Genomic DNA, 18656 nt, shown 5'->3' with positions numbered 1-18656 from the left:
CAGGACACAGCAGGCCATGTGGACGTGGCCCTGAACGATCCCAGTGAGGACACAGTTCCAGTGGACATGTATCATCGGACAGTACCCATTCTGTACCTCTGCCTGGTAGTGCCCATGCAACCCCTGGCAGGCACAGGTCACGTGGCCGTGGACGGACACAGTGAGCTGTACAACCTGGTCTGTACAATCTGGAGCTGTCAGCAACACCCCTGTGTAGGCCAGATACATGGCAGAACTGTGTGCACACATACACACACAGACCAGAAACATCTGTAGGGCACCAACACCCTCATGCATAATAACCACACATGCCCAAGTAGATCACAGGCCCTAACCCACACACATGATGTCATCCACTGGTGCAGCCTAGGCCCCTGGCAAACATTATCACCCCGTGCATATGATGATGCCTGTGCCACATCCCTGTCATCCACACCATCGGTGCAGGGACATGCTCATATGGTCTGATGCACAGGGTGAACAGATTAGTGAAATATTGTATATTACAGTTGTTGTGTACTGTTGGCACGCAGCAGACATACCATGTAGTACAGGATTAGACTGCATTGTTGCAGTTATATGTTCACAGTATGTGTCTTGCTAACAATCACAGCATGTTGGTAATGAATCCTTGCTTCCCTCCTTAAGGTCTCATTGCATGTGCCAGTGCGTGACAGTGTTTGCGGTTGGAATGCATTGTTTTATATTCACAGTATGTGTCTTGGTAACAACAGTAACAGCATGTTGGTAAGGATGCCCTGCTTCCCTCCTTAAGGTCTAAATGCATGTGCCATTAAGCACCAGCGTTTCCAGTTACAGATGCGTACATGTGGAGTACTCACAGGCATGGATGGCAATACCAGCATGCTATACGTAGCCTCTACCTCACTGTTAGTAAGGCTGACATTCCATAGATCTCTACACACCTAACAATCCAGGAGCATGTGAGCACTAGGCTATGGTGGCTAGAGATGGGACATCCATACCAGGTAACTTCATAGGTACAGTTACATGGTGCGGGGGGTTTACACAGTGGTCTAGCTGATGTCAAGGGTGGGGGCCAGTTGATAGCATGGGGACTCACTGTGTAGCAGTAGAACGCTGTCACATTACAGTATGTGAACACACACAGACATACACAGACACACACAGTAACACGCCCACACTCACAGAGTCAAAGACACTGTAACACACACTGGATAGTGTTGAGGTGAGGAGCCCTGCCTCTGTGCTAATCACCATTATAGTACGGTACACCCACATGACACGACACAGAGAATGAATATGTACAGGTAGTCAGTAAAGCGTATGACTGGCAGCATAAACAGGGTAGTAGGTTGCATCACCTTGAGGGGTAGGGGCCCTATCAGTTCTCAATGGTAGCATACATCCCTACTCTATGCACCAGACAGCCATACATACACATACACACACTGGAGTCCACATGTCATGCACAATACAGATAGCTGACGCGTGTGATGCACATACCGCCCCTGCCTATGCCTTGCTGTCTACACTGCAGTATGTACAGATCTCTACAACAGTGTACAGGGGTGGGTAACAATTGGGATGTATTCCCCACCATACGTGGCATATATGGTCACACAGGCAAACACACATGGCAGTACTGTGAAACAAACACCTGCTATCTTCTGATACGTCTGACAGACATGCAGCAGGATTGCCCACATAACAATGTGTACCGATGCTACCTTCGGCAAGTGTGCTGCTATATGAACATGGGAGGACTTAAGTGTTACAGGTGTCAACTGCTTTACAGTCAGTGACACCCTGACCTCTTTGTAGGTTGTATATGTACACCTTCAATTACTGGAAACATAGCCTACTGTTTGCACATGTTTTGGTAGGATGGCGTGTGACACACCTGTGAGCTGTCTCCAGCAAACATCCACCTGCAGAGGTGGCTCACCACTTTATGTACACACACCCATCTATACCCATCCATACCTGATGTACATCTTACCGTTATGTCAGTATTTCACCATGTACAGGTGTCAATGATGGTACTGTATTGCAACTGCACGTTGTAGTCAGACACAGATAAACAGCAAACATCAGCTACTGCTCATGAATTGCAGATGAATGCACACCACTACATGTACATGTGTATAGGTCCTACATTCCTGTCATGTAGCTGTGTTCGTATGCATTGCAATTGATGAACATGTGACATACATGACACATGGACTGTTGTATGCTATGATAGTTGTCATGGGTAACCAGTACAGAGGGAATGTTAACTCAGTTAACATTGCTACCTTATGTACTGTTAGCATTGAACAGCCATGGACCTACCTTTCATGTGCATGCGTGTAATCACTGTAGCCACGTGTCTGCATGAAGGACAGCATTAGCTATGCTATGTACATATGTGTTGCGTGTGTGTGTGTGTGTGTGTGTGTGTGTGTGTGTGTGTGTGGGGCATGTACATATCCATGGTGGTTACATGTATGTCACTTCCAAACATGGGTGTGTTGCCTGTTACAGCTGTATAACACCCAGGGCCCCTGTTATGTGTACAGCCAACCTGGTTAGGATTAGTGGTATCACTGCATTGCATAACACATGATGGAACCCTGTCAGTACATGGGTAGTCTGCACAGTTGCTGTACAGCTAGGTACAGTGCACTGGTCATGATTAACATGGTGTTGTACTAATGTATGGATGTGTGTCGTTGGTCCAAGGACACGGTGATGTATGAGGGCTACATACTACAGTGCAGCATTTACCACTGTGATCTGCACCTGATACATCTGTGATGGTTTTTGAGAGTGTACTGGTCAGTACATGTGAGTGGCCTTCATATATGTGGGGACACTAACACCTGGAGCAGTCCGTAATGGTCTTATGGCACACATGTCAGTATCTCAGGTATACAGTGGTAGTGCTATTGTGCATGACTGTGCCTTATGCCAGGTGTTCCTCACTGCACAGATGTCAGTATTCTCCAGTGTTGGATCTAGATTGGCAGCTATGATTATGAATGCTACACATCTAGCACTATTTGGCATACACATACAATGCAGTTGTCCTGTAGGTGTCAGGGTGTTTACCTGGTATCAGGTTCTTCATCCACATATGGTACTACATGTGCGAAGTACCCACTCCTGCTAGGATAACACCATGGGTGGTATTACTGTGCCAGGTTTGGATTGGTACAGCTAAGGTGATGGACAGCAGCAGACCTTGTGTACACGACTGGTGTCAGACATATGTCATACAGCGTTCATGCTAACAATGATGACTATTGACATACCGTGCCACTGTGCCCTTCCCTGTTTAGAATCTCTGTGCATACAAGACAGCCCTTCACTACTAAGTGTGTGAACATGCCCAGTATGCCGTTTTGTAGATGGACACATAGTAGCACAGTGACACCTTGTGTCAGTTGTGTCCCCTGTGTGTGGCCATGGCCATTGTTATCTGTATAGCGATAGCGGTCATCCAAGCATCAGATGGCCATACCCCATTTCAGGATGGATTCCTAAATTTAACACAGTGTTTCCCAGGTATGTACACCATAACTGCCAGCATCCATGTCAATGTCTGCATTCCTAGAAGGTCATATTGACTGTCTTGAAAGCTGTACTGTCTGTGGTGCATCTTGTATCTATGTAGTGTTGTACTACTGCTCCATAGATAGCCAGTTGTCCTGCGCACACCACTGCTGTGGGTTCATCTCCATCTGCCTTGGAACACTATTATGCTTTTAGACTGATCACACTCCATACAATCCCTATCGGTGTCTTTGCCTCTGCTGATGACATCACCCACCTGGAAGTATGCCTCTGAGAGGTCTGCGATCTAGTAATCTCGGTAGCGCATTCTGTAAATGCGTAATACTGTAGTGTGATAAGGTAGTCAGTTCTATGTTCTAATGCCCTGCCATGTGTGTGTGTGTTTCCAGCTGCCTGGGGACAGAGTAATGTTTTTAGACAGCTCACTCTCCGTACACTCCCTAACGGTGTCTTTGCCTTTACTGATGATGTCACCCACCTAGAAGTCTGCCTCTGGGAGCATTGTGATTCAGTAATCTTGGTAGCGCGTTCTGTAAATGCATAATGCTGTAGTGTGATAAGGTAGTCAGTTCTGTGTTCTAATCCCAGTCCTGCCTTGTGTGTTTTCAGCTGCCTGGGGACAGAATAATGTCTTTAGACAGCACACTCTCCGTAGACTCCCTATTGACATCTTTGCCTTTACTGATGATGTCACCCACCTAGAAGTCTGCCTCTGGGAGTGATGTGACCCAGTAATCTCGGTAGCATGTTCTGTAAATGCGTAATGCTGTAGTGTGATAAAATAATCAGTTCTATGTTCGAATCTCACCCCTGCCGTGTGTGTGTTACCAGCTGCTTGGGGACAGAATAATGTTTTTAGACAGCTCACTCTCCGTACACTCCCTGTTGGCTTCTTTGCCTTTGCTGATGATGTCACCCACCTAGAAGTATGCCTCTGGGAGTGCTGTGATGCTGAAATCTCGGTAGCACGTTCTGTTACTGTGCAATGCTGTAGTGTGGCAGAATAGACAGGTAGGTGCTCAATTCCAAGGCATGGCAGGTGTGTGTGTTTGGCAGTTATACCCTATGTGTTGGCATCTGTGGGTGGCTAGCTGTAGGATGTGTTCTGTGTGTTTTGTTGCTGTCCTATATAGTGTCCATAGCTCGCATAATCTACCAAGACACTGGGTTGTCAACACATACATTCGCCAATAGGTCTGGTGAGTAAATGTCAGCAGCCCTATTATTACCCTTAATACAGTCTGACCTGTGTGACGCAACAAAACACACATGCCTTGATAGTAACAACACTACAGGATGCAGGTGGCGCATGTAGTTTCCTTTTCATTCCTGTCTAATGCTTTGCTGTCATGTGGTCCGCTGTTGTGATATAAATGCAATATCTACATACGTGTGTATATGTATATGTGTGTATGTATATATATATATATATATATATATATATATATATATATATATATATATATCTATGTATATATGTATACATATAATATATATGATATATGTAGATATAGAGAGATAGACATAGATATATACATATATGTCTGGGCACATCAGCACTATTGAATGTTTGTGCAGGATGATCTGTAAGTGATAACCTTGGATGTATGTATATCTGCCATGGCGTAGTGGTAATGCACATCGTCTGTTGTGTGCAGGGTCCCGGGTTGTAGTCGTGTAGACACCGGTTATTTTGTTGCTGGGAAGACCATGGGACATCGAATACGGTGATAGTAAGGCACCTGTTACCAGTTGTGTACGGATCTGAGTGACACTAAGCAGTGGTTATTAATTTGGAGGTTCGGTATGGGTCATATAACTATTCATTAGAAGACTATACTATGCAGATAAGGTTGACAATAGTGTATCCCATTTATCCCCAGGGTGTGATGCAGATCCCTGGAGTGTATGTGTGTAGTTAGTCAGGTGGTGGGCTCAAATATAGTTGACAGCATGGGAGGGGGGGGTCAGGCATACTGTACGTACATTGCAGAACTGTGCCTCGGGAGTGCTCCTGCCTTAGCATGCCTAAGCTAGGGGTGTGTCTATACCTGTCTGGTAACATTGGGAGGGACAAAAGCAATAGTGGGGTAGTAAGGGTGTACAGGCTGCACAAAAAGGTGATGATCAGCACAATCAGCAGATTACATGGCCAGCCCGCACCTGAACAGTACGGTAATGTGAGCAAGCAGCATAAACACAGGTTTCTTCCGCACTCTACACCACCTGTGTATACCTGTGGGGACATTTCACAACACAGTCCAACCAAATGAGAAGGGCTGCAGCAGGCAACATAGACCAACATGTGCAGGAGGCTGAGGGCAGTGAGGATGTGTATGCTGCCGAACAACCCTTACTGGGGTGACATAAGACATTATAGACCCAGGGTGACTTAGCAGGGGCTACATGAGCTGGGGATGGTGAAGCACTATGGGGTGGACAGAGACCTCCTACAGCAGCTTGTTGACCTGTGCCTGCCACACCTGACACATCAAACAGGCCGAGGGAAACCCATCACAGTGGATACCACGGTATGTGTTAGCCTAGGTATACTAGCCACAGGTACCTCACACAGCACAACTGGGGATATCATGGGGATCTCACAGGCATCTGCATCCAGAGTATTGCACCAGTTCACAGACACCATGTCAACATATGCTAGTGAGCACGTACATGTCCTCAACACACGTGATTAGTAGACCAGCAATATGCATCTCTTCAACCACATGGCTGTCTACCCTGGGGTACTGGGTGCTATAGCCTGCACACACGTACATCAAAGCACCACCCGGTGAGCGGGGTAGGGCCCACATTCACTGCAAGGGCATACCCTCCAACAGCTAGGCCATATGCGATGGCCAGGGCATTAGATTGAATGTGTGTGCTGTCTGCCATGGAAGCTAAAATGATGATTCCGATATATGGATTCTGACACAGCTGTACCACACCTTTGCCAATATGGACATCCCCTACAATCTCCTAGTGGAAATATACAAAATATACATGAGATCTACATTTTTAGTTTAAATCTTGCTCTCAGTAGCTGCATTAGAAAGTCCTGGTTCACTAGTTGTCAAAAATGCAAAGCACTGAATCCAACATTGTATACACAACTAAAAACATGAAACAGAGGTCCTTATTCACCTTCCAGCATCCAGAAACTATTGCAAATGCATGACTGTTATAAATATGGGGGGGGGGGGTATGGGGCAGGGAGTGGGTGTGAGTGTAAATTGGACTGGGAACCTAATATTGGAGGTCAGGAGGTGGGACTAAATGAGTGAATAGATGATCCTTTGACAGAGGTATAGGGTAAATGGAAAGAATGTGTAGGCAAAGCTACTGGAAATGTAATGGGTGCTGCTAGAACCGTGTAGTCAAAGGGTCTGAATGTCTGGATAGTTTGATAACTAGTGAACCAGGACTTTCTAATGCAGCTACTGAGAGCAAGATTTAAACTACAAATGTAGATCTCATGTATATTTTGTTTGATTATAGGTAAAGAGCTGTACTAGTTGTTGCATGTAGAAATAGTGTTTGCATTTTGTCATACCTACTATAATATTAGGTACTTCAATTTTACAGCGCCGGAATGGTGCAGACAATGTCCTGCATTTTAACTTATTTTAATGTACTTTGATGTTAACAGTTTTAGAGCTGCACTAGTTGATGTATGTGCAAATAGCATCTGTAATTTGCCATACCCAGCAAGAATGTTAGGTGATTTATTTCTGTAGTGCTCAAAAGTTTTAAGAAAATGTTTTGTATCTTTAATATATTGTAGTTTGAACAGGATGTGACATCATTATGTCTATGTCACATCCTCTATAAATGTTTGTGAATGTTTTTTAAAAAATTTGTATAACGGCTTGAAGAAGACCTTGTCGAAAGCGCTTGCCAGATGTTTTAATAAACCAATTCTTTTACTTTCACCTCGCTGAACGCTTGGATTATTGATTCTGTGTGATTCACAAGATATTGTTCGGTGGAGTTGACTGGTGTTGCTGGAAGTTCGTAACAGTGCTGAATAGCAAGTAGTGACTTTTGTAGCTGATATTATTGAACTCAAACAGCATATGCTGTTGTGCCTAGCAGGCAGTCACGTTGAATACTAATGGACTTTGTGTATCCAGATTTCTGCATCTCCGTGCAACAGTTTTGACTTGAGCAATTGGACTTGGTATTATTTTGTGTGTGCACGGAGCTTGTTGTGAGTGTTTACTTGTCTCTGCATTGTGATTATTTATTTTATTTCACTCACACAAGCATGGCAGATAAAAATGTTGCAAGTTCTTCTATAGAACTACCTTACAAACCGGAAGTTATAATGAAATCCCAAATGTGTTCTGTTGATAACCACAGCAGGTTTGAGAATGCTGTTAAAGGTGAGATTAACCCTTTACTTAACTATAGTGTCCCAATTGGGAATGATGAGAATGAAGGTATATTACATGATTATCAAGGGCTTGATACAATGTTACAAGAAATGGAAAGTGATTTTATGAGGTTAAAGCGTCTCCAATTACAGAGACAACATTTTGAAGCATGCATAGCATGTAAGATTTTTCCCATGGGATTGAGGGTTTTAAAAATGCCCACTACTGGAACTATTTATACAGATTTATTATATTTATGGCAACAAATTAACTTAGAAACTAGCTATAAGTATATGGAACTATTAAATACATACTTTTTGCCTATTGAAAATGCCCTAAGGGATAAAATTAAAGAACAACAACTGAGCTTATATACACTGTATCCAAAACAAATTTTAGATACTAGACTAGATAGGATGTTAGATGGTATATTCATTTTTGAGAAAAAACTATTACAACAAAAAAGAGATAAAATTAGGAGGGACACAAACGATTTCAAAACTGGTAATGTCTTCACCTGGCCCAGGGTGGAGAATTCGGTCACTAGGCCTAAGGATGGTAGGGAACATATGCAAGATAAACCACTTACTACCAACAGTAATAAAAAGGATGTACTAATAGTTACACCAAGGGATGGAGATCTGAATACATTAGATACACATGGGGGTAGTACCATAGTAAAGAGAAAAGAGGGTGAACTAGATCGCATGAAAAATAAAACTATAATAACAACAGCCCTGATACACCATGATAACAGAAATGATGTTAATGCATCACCAATTAGTAATGTACATGATATTTCTATTTTTGAGAAAGCAAATAGACAGATAGATATATGTGAACATATAGAGGATGAAACCAAACGAGAAAAAAACAGCAAATTCAAAAAACAAAAGCTACGGACTCCTTGTTCCAGCAGAAAGCAAAACGTAGTCTTAACGCAAATTTTATTTTAAGTTCACAAGCGTTTTCGCCACGCAACGACGTAGCTTCCTCAGAGAATTTCAAATGATGACATTTTACAAATACTTTTTATAGGAAACTAAAAGGAAGTGACATCACTAAAAAGTGAATAAGACATTTTAAAAGGACAAATGTAAATAAAAACATTATAGCATAAATTATTAATCTAGACTCAACAGCCACTAAATAATTAATAGTTAATAGTTACTCCAATTTAAAAACATATAAAAAGGATAATAAATCACTATAAGTATCTACATGGAAGAATTCACTCACTGTACGACAGGCAAACTGTCCACTATCTAAATTGATGACTAAACAACATAAACTTCTTATGTAAGAATAAATCTCATCAACTTTGACATAAAAATGTGAGAGATGCATTATATATGATTTATGTATAAAATTCAATTACTGAAACAAGTAATGGATGACATAATACATATAGATAAAAAGCAACGCTTTAAGATAAACCTAGACATGAATTCACTCTACTTTTTTTTTAAATTTTTTATCTCTAGTGAAATATGGACATAAAAATATGATGAGCCGTATTATATTGTCTATATAATGAATGAAACAGGTAATGAATGACCTGATACATGTTGGCAAATATCAGTGCTTTAAACCAAAACTAACCATTGGTACTCTCTACATTTTTGACCAAGAGAAACTATCTCAAATAGCTCTTCATCTTCAAGACTGCAGAGATGTTACAGTTCTCATTTAGACCTGGGTACCCAAAAGCATCAGTTCTCAATTGCCACTCAAGTTCACATAACTCTAAGAGTAGTGAAGTAGGCCCCCCACGTATATTGGTGTTAATCTGATCAATAGCCATAAATGTAAAAGAGTGGCCAGGATGACTATCAATATGTTTTGCTAGAGCGTTGGTTTCCTTATTTTTCTTAATGGCATACATATGCTCATAGACTCGATCGCGTAACCTGCGATCGGTCTTCCCAATATAGAACGAAGCACAACACTCACAAAAAGCCACGTATACAATAGACTTACTTTCACAATTGAGTGGATATTTTATCATATACTTTTTATCCCTGATTTTGTAGGATTGACCGGTTTTCATTTTGTGGCACCAACTGCAACAATTGCAAATATACATCCCTACACGCCTGTTGAAACTTTTACTAGAATAATCTCTTTGAAGGAGTTCTTTAAGATTAGAATTTCTCTTAAAGACAAAATTTGGAGAAAGACCTAACTTCTCTGCTAGACCTGAAGTGCTCAAAATATATTGCCAATTTTTCCGTATTATTGAGATGGTTGACCCTGAATTAAAGCTAAAGGTATTAATATAGCTTATTGCAAAATCACATTTAACACTATGACTTGTGTTAGCATCTATTGGTAAAACATGTTCTGTTTGTGTCATTGATAAATCAGGAGTACCAGATGACCTACACATTGTTTTAAGTTTCAGGTTCTGGAATTGGTGGGTAGAACCATAGATGTCATACTATAACTACTTTGACACAAAATAGGACTATAAAAGCCACTATCTTTTGCTACAGCCACTAGTGAACCTGATGATACTCAACTTGATGATACAAACTTTAGTCCTGAAGAAGCAGGACCTAGACGAAGTGATAGGATTAAGGGCCTTAAGGGTAACAACCCAGGCTATAAAAATACTCAGGGGAATAGAACTAATGTGAATAACGTTTTTTTAGGCAAACGCAACCCCCGCAATTACCACAACAAGAAAACGAACCAGAATTAGCATCCGTTAGTTTAATTAATGATGATAATGACAGTCTACTTGATACTGATGCTCATGGTTCCCAAGTTGATAACAGAATGAATACATTTCAGAAGGATGGAGTATATGAAGTCCCACAAATGATTTTTAATCAAAAAGGTGACTTCAAGATTTACAATTTTACAGAGTTTAAAATCAAAGATGAACTGGTTGAGCTTCTTGCTTTAGGTTATACCTTTGTTCCGGGTAAATTCGGAGATGTCTCAAAGGAAATCATTGAACTTAAGTGTTTTGTTCGCAAACTTAATTTGAAGCTTCTTTTCAACAACGATAGTTTAACACTCCATGACACTTTAAGATTACCAAGTGTCTTTAATCCACCCCTCCATCCCTCGTTACAACTTTTTGAAAAAGTCTGTGAAGTAGATTTGAGACATTCTTTCAAGACAAATCAGAACACCCAACATATAAAATATAACACTTCTAAGGAACAACTTTACTTGTTAAAAGAACTTTGCACCGCCCCTGTCAGACTAATTAAACCCGACAAGGGTGGCGGATTAGTCATTATGGATAATTCTAAGTATACAGAGAAAATGTTGGATGTTCTTGCGACACCTGCTTATTCTTCGGCTTCACTTAATGAAGTACATCGAACTCATAGTACCATCAGAGGTCTTTTTCGTGATTTATTTTTAGCAGGTAAAATTGACTTGGAAACTTACAACTTTATAGACATCACTCTACCAAAAATCCCAGTAATGTTTGGCATCCCCAAGGTCCATAAAGACCTTAAAAATCCACCTATGAGGGCTTTAGTTGATGGCCGTTCATCCATGACGTATCCTTGTGCCAAACTTGTTGACAGAATTTTGACAAAATATTTAAAACATATCCGTGGAGTTTGTAAAGACTCTTGGAATTTTTTGAATAACATCAATAGTTTGGCCTTTAATCCCGAGTACAATTTTCTCACGATCGACGTCGTGGATTTATATACTTCCATTCCACAGCAGGAAGCATTGGAATGGATAGGCCTACTACTTAGTGACTTTGGGGCGCCTAAAACTGAAATTGATCTCGTTACTGAGATCTTGGATGTAGTTTTAACATCAAATTATTTTCTTTTTGATAAGAAGTTTTTCTTACAAAAACAGGGAGTAGCAATGGTCTCTCCCTGTGGAGCATCAGTTGCAAACTTCTTTATGGGATTCTGGGAAAAGAACTTCCTTTTTCCTTCAAATGAATATTCGACATTTGTTAAATTTTACACGAGATATCTGGACGATGTCTTTATTCTTTTTAATGGTAATGCTGTAGAAGCCAACCAGTTTGTCCAGTTCCTAAATAGTACAACTGAGTTTTTGAAATTTACGTTCAAGTTCTCAGTGACTGACATTGACTACTTGGATGTTAAATTAAGGAAGGATAACAAACTTAATGTATATACATCCTGTATTTTTAGGAAGCCGACATACTGCAACTCATTCCTGCATTTTTCCAGTCACCATCCCTTCAGACAAAAGAAATCTATTGTGAAGGGCCAACTGGTGAGAGCAGGAAGGATGTGCAGTAACTTTACAGACTTCCTTACTGAATGCGATTTGCTTCGTGAGATGTTCCTTAATAGGGACTATCCTAAAAATTTGATTGATGACCTTATTTTTGAAGTTACAACAAAGAGAAACAGTGGCTTTTATAGTCCTATTTTGTGTCAAAGTAGTTATAGTATGACATCTGGTACTCCTGATTTATCAATGACACAAACAGAACATGTTTTACCAATAGATGCTAACACAAGTCATAGTGTTAAATGCGATTTTGCAATAAACTATATTAATACCTTTATCTTTAATTCAGGGTTAACCATCTCAATAATACGGAAAAATTGGCAATATATTTTGAGCACTTCAGGTCTAGCAGAGAAGTTAGGTCTTTCTCCAAATTTTGTCTTTAAGAGAAATTCTAATCTTAAAGAACTCCTTCAAAGAGATTATTCTAGTAAAAGTTTCAACAGGCGTGTAAGGATGTATATTTGCAACTGTTGCAGTTGGTGCCACAAAATGAAAACCGGTCAATCCTACAAAATTAGGGACAAAAAGTATATGATAAAATATCCACTCAACTGTGAAAGTAAGTCTATTGTATACGTGGCTTTTTGTGAGTGTTGTGCTTCGTTCTACATTGGGAAGACCGATCGCAGGTTACGCGATCGAGTCTACGAGCATATGTATGCCATTAAGAAAAATAAGGAAACCAACGCTCTAGCAAAACATATTGATAGTCATCCTGGCCACTCTTTTACATTTATGGCTATTGATCAGATTAACACCAATATACGTGGGGGGCCTACTTCACTACTCTTAGAGTTATGTGAACTTGAGTGGCAATTGAGAACTGATGCTTTTGGGTACCCAGGTCTAAATGAGAACTGTAACATCTCTGCAGTCTTGAAGATGAAGAGCTATTTGAGATAATTTCTCTTGATCAAAAATGTAGAGAGTACCAATAGTTAGTTTTGGTTTAAAGCACTGACATTTGCCAACATGTATCAGGTCATTCATCACCTGTTTCATTCATTATATGGACAATATAATATGGCTTATCATATTTTTATGTCCATATTTCACTAGAGATAAAAGAGTAGAGTGATTTCACGTCTAGGTTTATCTTAAAGCGTTGTTTTTTATCTATATGTATTATGTCATCCATTATTTGTTTCAGTAATTGAATTTTATATATAAATCATATATAATGCATTTCTTACATTTTTATGTCAAAGTTGATGAGGTTTTTTTCTTACATAAGAAGTTTATGTTGTTTAGTCATCAATTTAGATAGTGGACAGTTTGCCTGTCGTACAGTGAGTGAATTCTTCCATGTAGATACTTATAGTGATTTATTATCCTTTTTATATGTTTTTAAATAGGAGTAACTATTAACTATTAATCATTTAGTGGCTGTTGAGTGTAGATTAATTTATGCTATAATGTTTTTATTTACATTTGTCTTTTTAAAATGTCTTACTTACTTTTTAGTGATGTCACTTCCTTTTAGTTTCCTATAAAAAGTACTTGTAAAATGTCATCATTTGAAATTCTCTGAGGAAGCTACGTCGTTGCGTGGCGAAAACGCTTGTGAACTTAAAATAAAATTTGCGTTAAGACTACGTTTTGCTTTCTGCTGGAACAAGGAGTCCGTAGCTTTTGTTTTTTGATTTTGAACATATAGAGGATGACAACAACAGTATAAGTGGAGATAACATAAATAAGAGCTTGACCCCATGTACTATCACTAATGGAACTCCCAGTAAGAACAACGTCCCACCCCACCCTTTCCCTATTGCCAGTCATTGGAGAGGAGGGGGCGGGGCGAGAGGTCGGTCCATAAGCAGGGGGAGACAGAAAAAGAGGCCAGCAGAACAAACTCAAACTGGACCTACATTAAAGAAGATCTGGCAAGGGAACACAAATCCCTAGTATGGAATATATCTATGAGGAAATTGACTAAAGAAGAGCAATCTGTCCTAGAAAAAGGCTTAACTTTTATTCTATCTACTAGAAGCGACATTACTGATAGTGTAATAGACTTGAAACTATTTATTCGTAACTTACAAATTAAATTAAATTTTTGTAACTCCTTGGATATACAACATCCGTTCAGAAAACCTAGTACTTATGTTCCTAGTTACCATCCCCTCATAGAAGCGTACTCTCAAGTCATTGAACAAGACTTATACAAAAATGACCATGCTAATAGGAATAAGAGATGGGTAGGCAATTTAAAGCCAAACCAAAGGAAAGCACTTACAAGTCTAAAGAATGATAGAACAATTATGATAAGACCTGCTGATAAGGGTGGCCCAGTTGTTGTGATGGATATGGAATTTTATAAGCAACGGATGAAATCAATGTTAGATGATACCAGTTTCTATCAAAAAATAAATACTAACATAGTTGATAGGATTATATCTAATGTGTATACCAGTTTAGACGTTATGTTGAAGGAAGGCAAAATCAATGAGGAATTGTTTAAATACTTCACAGTTGAACATCCTACTATACCTACCATTCAAGGAATCCCCAAGATACATAAAGACGGTGAATGTCCACCCATGAGACCTATCGTTGCTGGTAGAGGGTGGATCACCGAGCCCATATCTTTATACTTGGAATCTTTACTAAGACCTATAGTTAACAAGTATGATTACATACTAAGGGATACAAAACAGTTTTTAATCAAATTGTATGAGAAAATGTTAGAAATTCAACATAAGCATGATATACATGATAGATTATTAGTCACCTTTGACGTCCAGTCACTCTTCACAGTGATCCCAAATCATGATGGACTCATCAGACTGAATAGACGGGTAATGAAGGACGGCACTTATTCTGCAGGTAGAATAGAGGTGATATGCAAGTTAATGGAAATAGTACTAACGAATAACATCTTCATTTTCAATGGTCAAATTTACATACAAAAGGATGGCGTAGCTATGGGCACCTCATGTGCCAATAGCTACCAACTTAATATGGCTGATTGGGAGGATGTATCCCTATTTCAGCTTGATATATTTAGGAAATATGCTCTGTGCTATACCAGATTTGTTGATGACCTCTTTTTGATTTGGGGTGGTACAGAGGAGGAACTAAGTGGCTTGGAATTTGAAATGAACCTGGCAACTGACTTTTTAAAATTTTCTATGACTAAATCAAGAGAAGTCATACCCTACTTAGATGTGTACATAGAGAAGCTACCTGATGGTAGCCTGAACACAGGGGTATTTAGGAAAAAATGTTACAGAAACACATTACTCCACCACAGCAGCATGCATCCAGGCCACATATTCAATAATATTCTGAGGAGCCAAGTGATGAGAGCCTCTAGATTGAATTCTGATTATACAGGATTTCTGAGTGAGTTAGATGACTTATGGGCTAAATTTTTAGACCGCTCATACACAGAAGAAGAAATTGAAGAAAATTTTAGCGGGATAGATACCCTTAGGGAAGGTAGAGCACATCCGTACTTTGCTATGCCACACGTTGACACATTGAGTTCAGGATATTTACCTGATAACAGTAATGAATACTTTCGAATCCCTATACATTTCACCCAAGACGTAAATAGTATTAAGTACATTTATAAGAAACATTGGGATATCCTATTGACAGATGCAGCCATTTCTAATGTGATAGGTGACACCCCCAAATTTACATATAAAAATAAAATGAACCTTCATAAGATGTTATGTGGTCCAAATAGGATAGATAGAGGAGCACCTGTTAGTGACAATATCAACATAACTAAGAAATGTCATAAATGCAATCAATGCAAATGCAAATACATAAAAGAGTCTAATGTTTTTACGCATCCAAGTACCAAACAAGAATATACATTTACGTCACCAGCCACATGTGATTCTGTACATGTTATATATTTGGCTACATGCGTATACTGTCCTGCGTTCTACATAGGAAAGACAGACAGAAAACTAAAAGAGAGAATCAGGGAGCATATATACAAAATTAAGGTGCAATGTTCATCCAATGCACTGGCCAAACATATCTCGAACACCTCGAATGAACACAGTTTTGTTTTTCAAGTAATAGATCTGATTAGACCTAATAATAGAAGAGGAGATGTGTGTAATAAAACAGAACAAACAGAGGTGAAATGGATTGTTAGACTGAGGGCTGATAGGAGCCCCGGCCTGAATGATAGGGTATCAATCAAGCCCATACTCAAAGGCAAACCTATCCATTGAATCCAGACATTCAGACCCCTTGACTACATGGTTCTAGCAGCACCCATTACATTTCCAGTAGCTTTGCCTACACATTCTTTCCATTTACCCTATACCTCTGTCATAGGATCATCTATTCACTCATTTAGTCCCACCTCCTGACCTCCAATATTAGGTTCCCAGTCCAATTTACACTCACACCCACTCCCTGCCCCATACCCCCCCCCCCATATTTATAACGGTCATGCATTTGCAATAGTTTCTGGATGCTGGAAGGTGAATAAGGACCTCTGTTTCATGTTTTTAGTTGTGTATACAACGTTGGATTCAGTGCTTTGCATTTTTGACAACTAGTGAACCAGGACTTTCTAATGCAGCTACTGAGAGCAAGATTTAAACTACAAATGTTGTATATTTTGTTTGATTACAGGTAAAGAGCTGTACTAGTTGTTGCATGTAGAAATAGCGTTTGCATTTTGTCATACCTACTATAATATTAGGTACTTCAATTTACAGCGCCGGAATGGTGCAGACAATGTCCTGCATTTTAACGTATTTTAATGTACTTTGATGTTAACAGTTTTAGAGCTGCACTAGTTGATATATGTGCAAATAGCATCTGTAATTCGCCATACCCAGCAAGAATGTTAGGTGATTTATTTCTGTAGTGCTCAAAAGTTTTAAGAAAATGTTTTGTATCTTTAATATATTATAGTTTGAACAGGATGTGACATCATTATGTCTATGTCACATCCTCTATAAATGTTTGTGAATGTTTTTTAAAAAAATTGTATAATGGCTTGAAGAAGACCTTGTCGAAAGTGCTTGCCGGATGTTTTAATAAACCAATTCTTTTACTTTCACCTCGCTGAATGCTTGGATTATTAATTCTGTGTGATTCACAAGTTATTGTTCGGTGGAGTTGACTGGTGTTGCTGGAAGTTCCTAACAGTGCTGAATAGCAAGTAGTGACTTTTGTAGCTGATATTATTGAACTCAAACAGCATATGCTGTTGTGCCTAGCAGGCAGTCACGTTGAATACTAATGGACTTTGTGTATCCAGATTTCTGCATCTCCGTGCAACAGTTTTGACTTGAACAGTATTGGGTATGTCTAACCATTTGGCGACGGCAGGTGTTCGACTGTACGGACTCGGCGGCCTGTCCAGTGACGTAATCATATTATATGCGTATTCCTCATACGATCTGCTCCCATCTGCCTGATACATGGGAAGCGATACTCTGCAATGCTGACATGTGAATGTTATTTTGTTAACACAGCTGTCCGCCGAGTCATGCTACCGCATAGCTACTGTATGTTTTCCACCTTTCAGATTGCACGACGGGAGTCTGTAGGAGTAACACCTTTTCCACTTTGCATGGGACAGTCCCTCATTAGGCATATGTCATGTGACAATACTCTAGCCATTGCAACTGTCCTGATTAAGGGACATTCTCATATTCTACGTGTCTATAGTGGTTGCTTGTTACAGGTCTTGTATACCTGACACGTCAATATGTTATATAAAGTAGCATAAGCAACTTAACTGCTGCTAGACTATGCTTTGATTTGTGCTGATATGTATATTTCTGTACTATGCATGGCTGTAGGTATGTTCTGTCCTGGTACATCTGACATTTCTACAGAGCAGGTCCCACTTTGGCCATTCAGAATGGTGGCGGCCCTATAGATCCTATAGGTAGAGCTATCACATGTGTCAAGGCAACACATACCCACAGCCAGTAGTAAACTGACTACTTCAATGGTTTGCATAAGTTAAGGTTATTCTTGTAGCATTATAATTGCTAATACTGTTTCCTATTACATGTAGCTGTTCCTGATACAACAAATTAATTTCAGACACCACTACACACAATATATGGCCTCCTTTCCCGAAGTCACAGGCCATGTGCCATAAAATTCATTTTGCAGGACACAACTGCCCAGACAGGTGTGTCCCTCAAAGGTGTATGGGTGGTAAACCTCATCTATTATGCTATCATCTACCTAAGGTGGTCAGCAAATTATGCACTTTCCATCACTAGCAGACCTCACATACCAATGGGGGAGAATGAACACTGTATCAGGAACACTGCATAACACCCTGTGGGACACATTTAGACAATTGGTTCTGTTAACCAGACACATTGACAGTCACAGAGCATATGTATTCATTCACGTTTGTCGAGGTACATGCTGTTTATGACTCATACATGTTGTCATCTGTCATTACCTGTATTCTGCCACCTGCCCACCTAATATCACTAGTTCTGGAAGTGTTTAGTTGGACTTTGTTACATTCTGATT

This window comes from Protopterus annectens, chromosome 3.part1, assembly GCF_019279795.1.
Source record: "Protopterus annectens isolate FY-2018-M chromosome 3.part1, PAN1.0, whole genome shotgun sequence".
Taxonomy (NCBI): Eukaryota; Metazoa; Chordata; order Ceratodontiformes; family Protopteridae; genus Protopterus; species Protopterus annectens.
Note: the sequence above shows the minus strand (reverse complement) of the source record.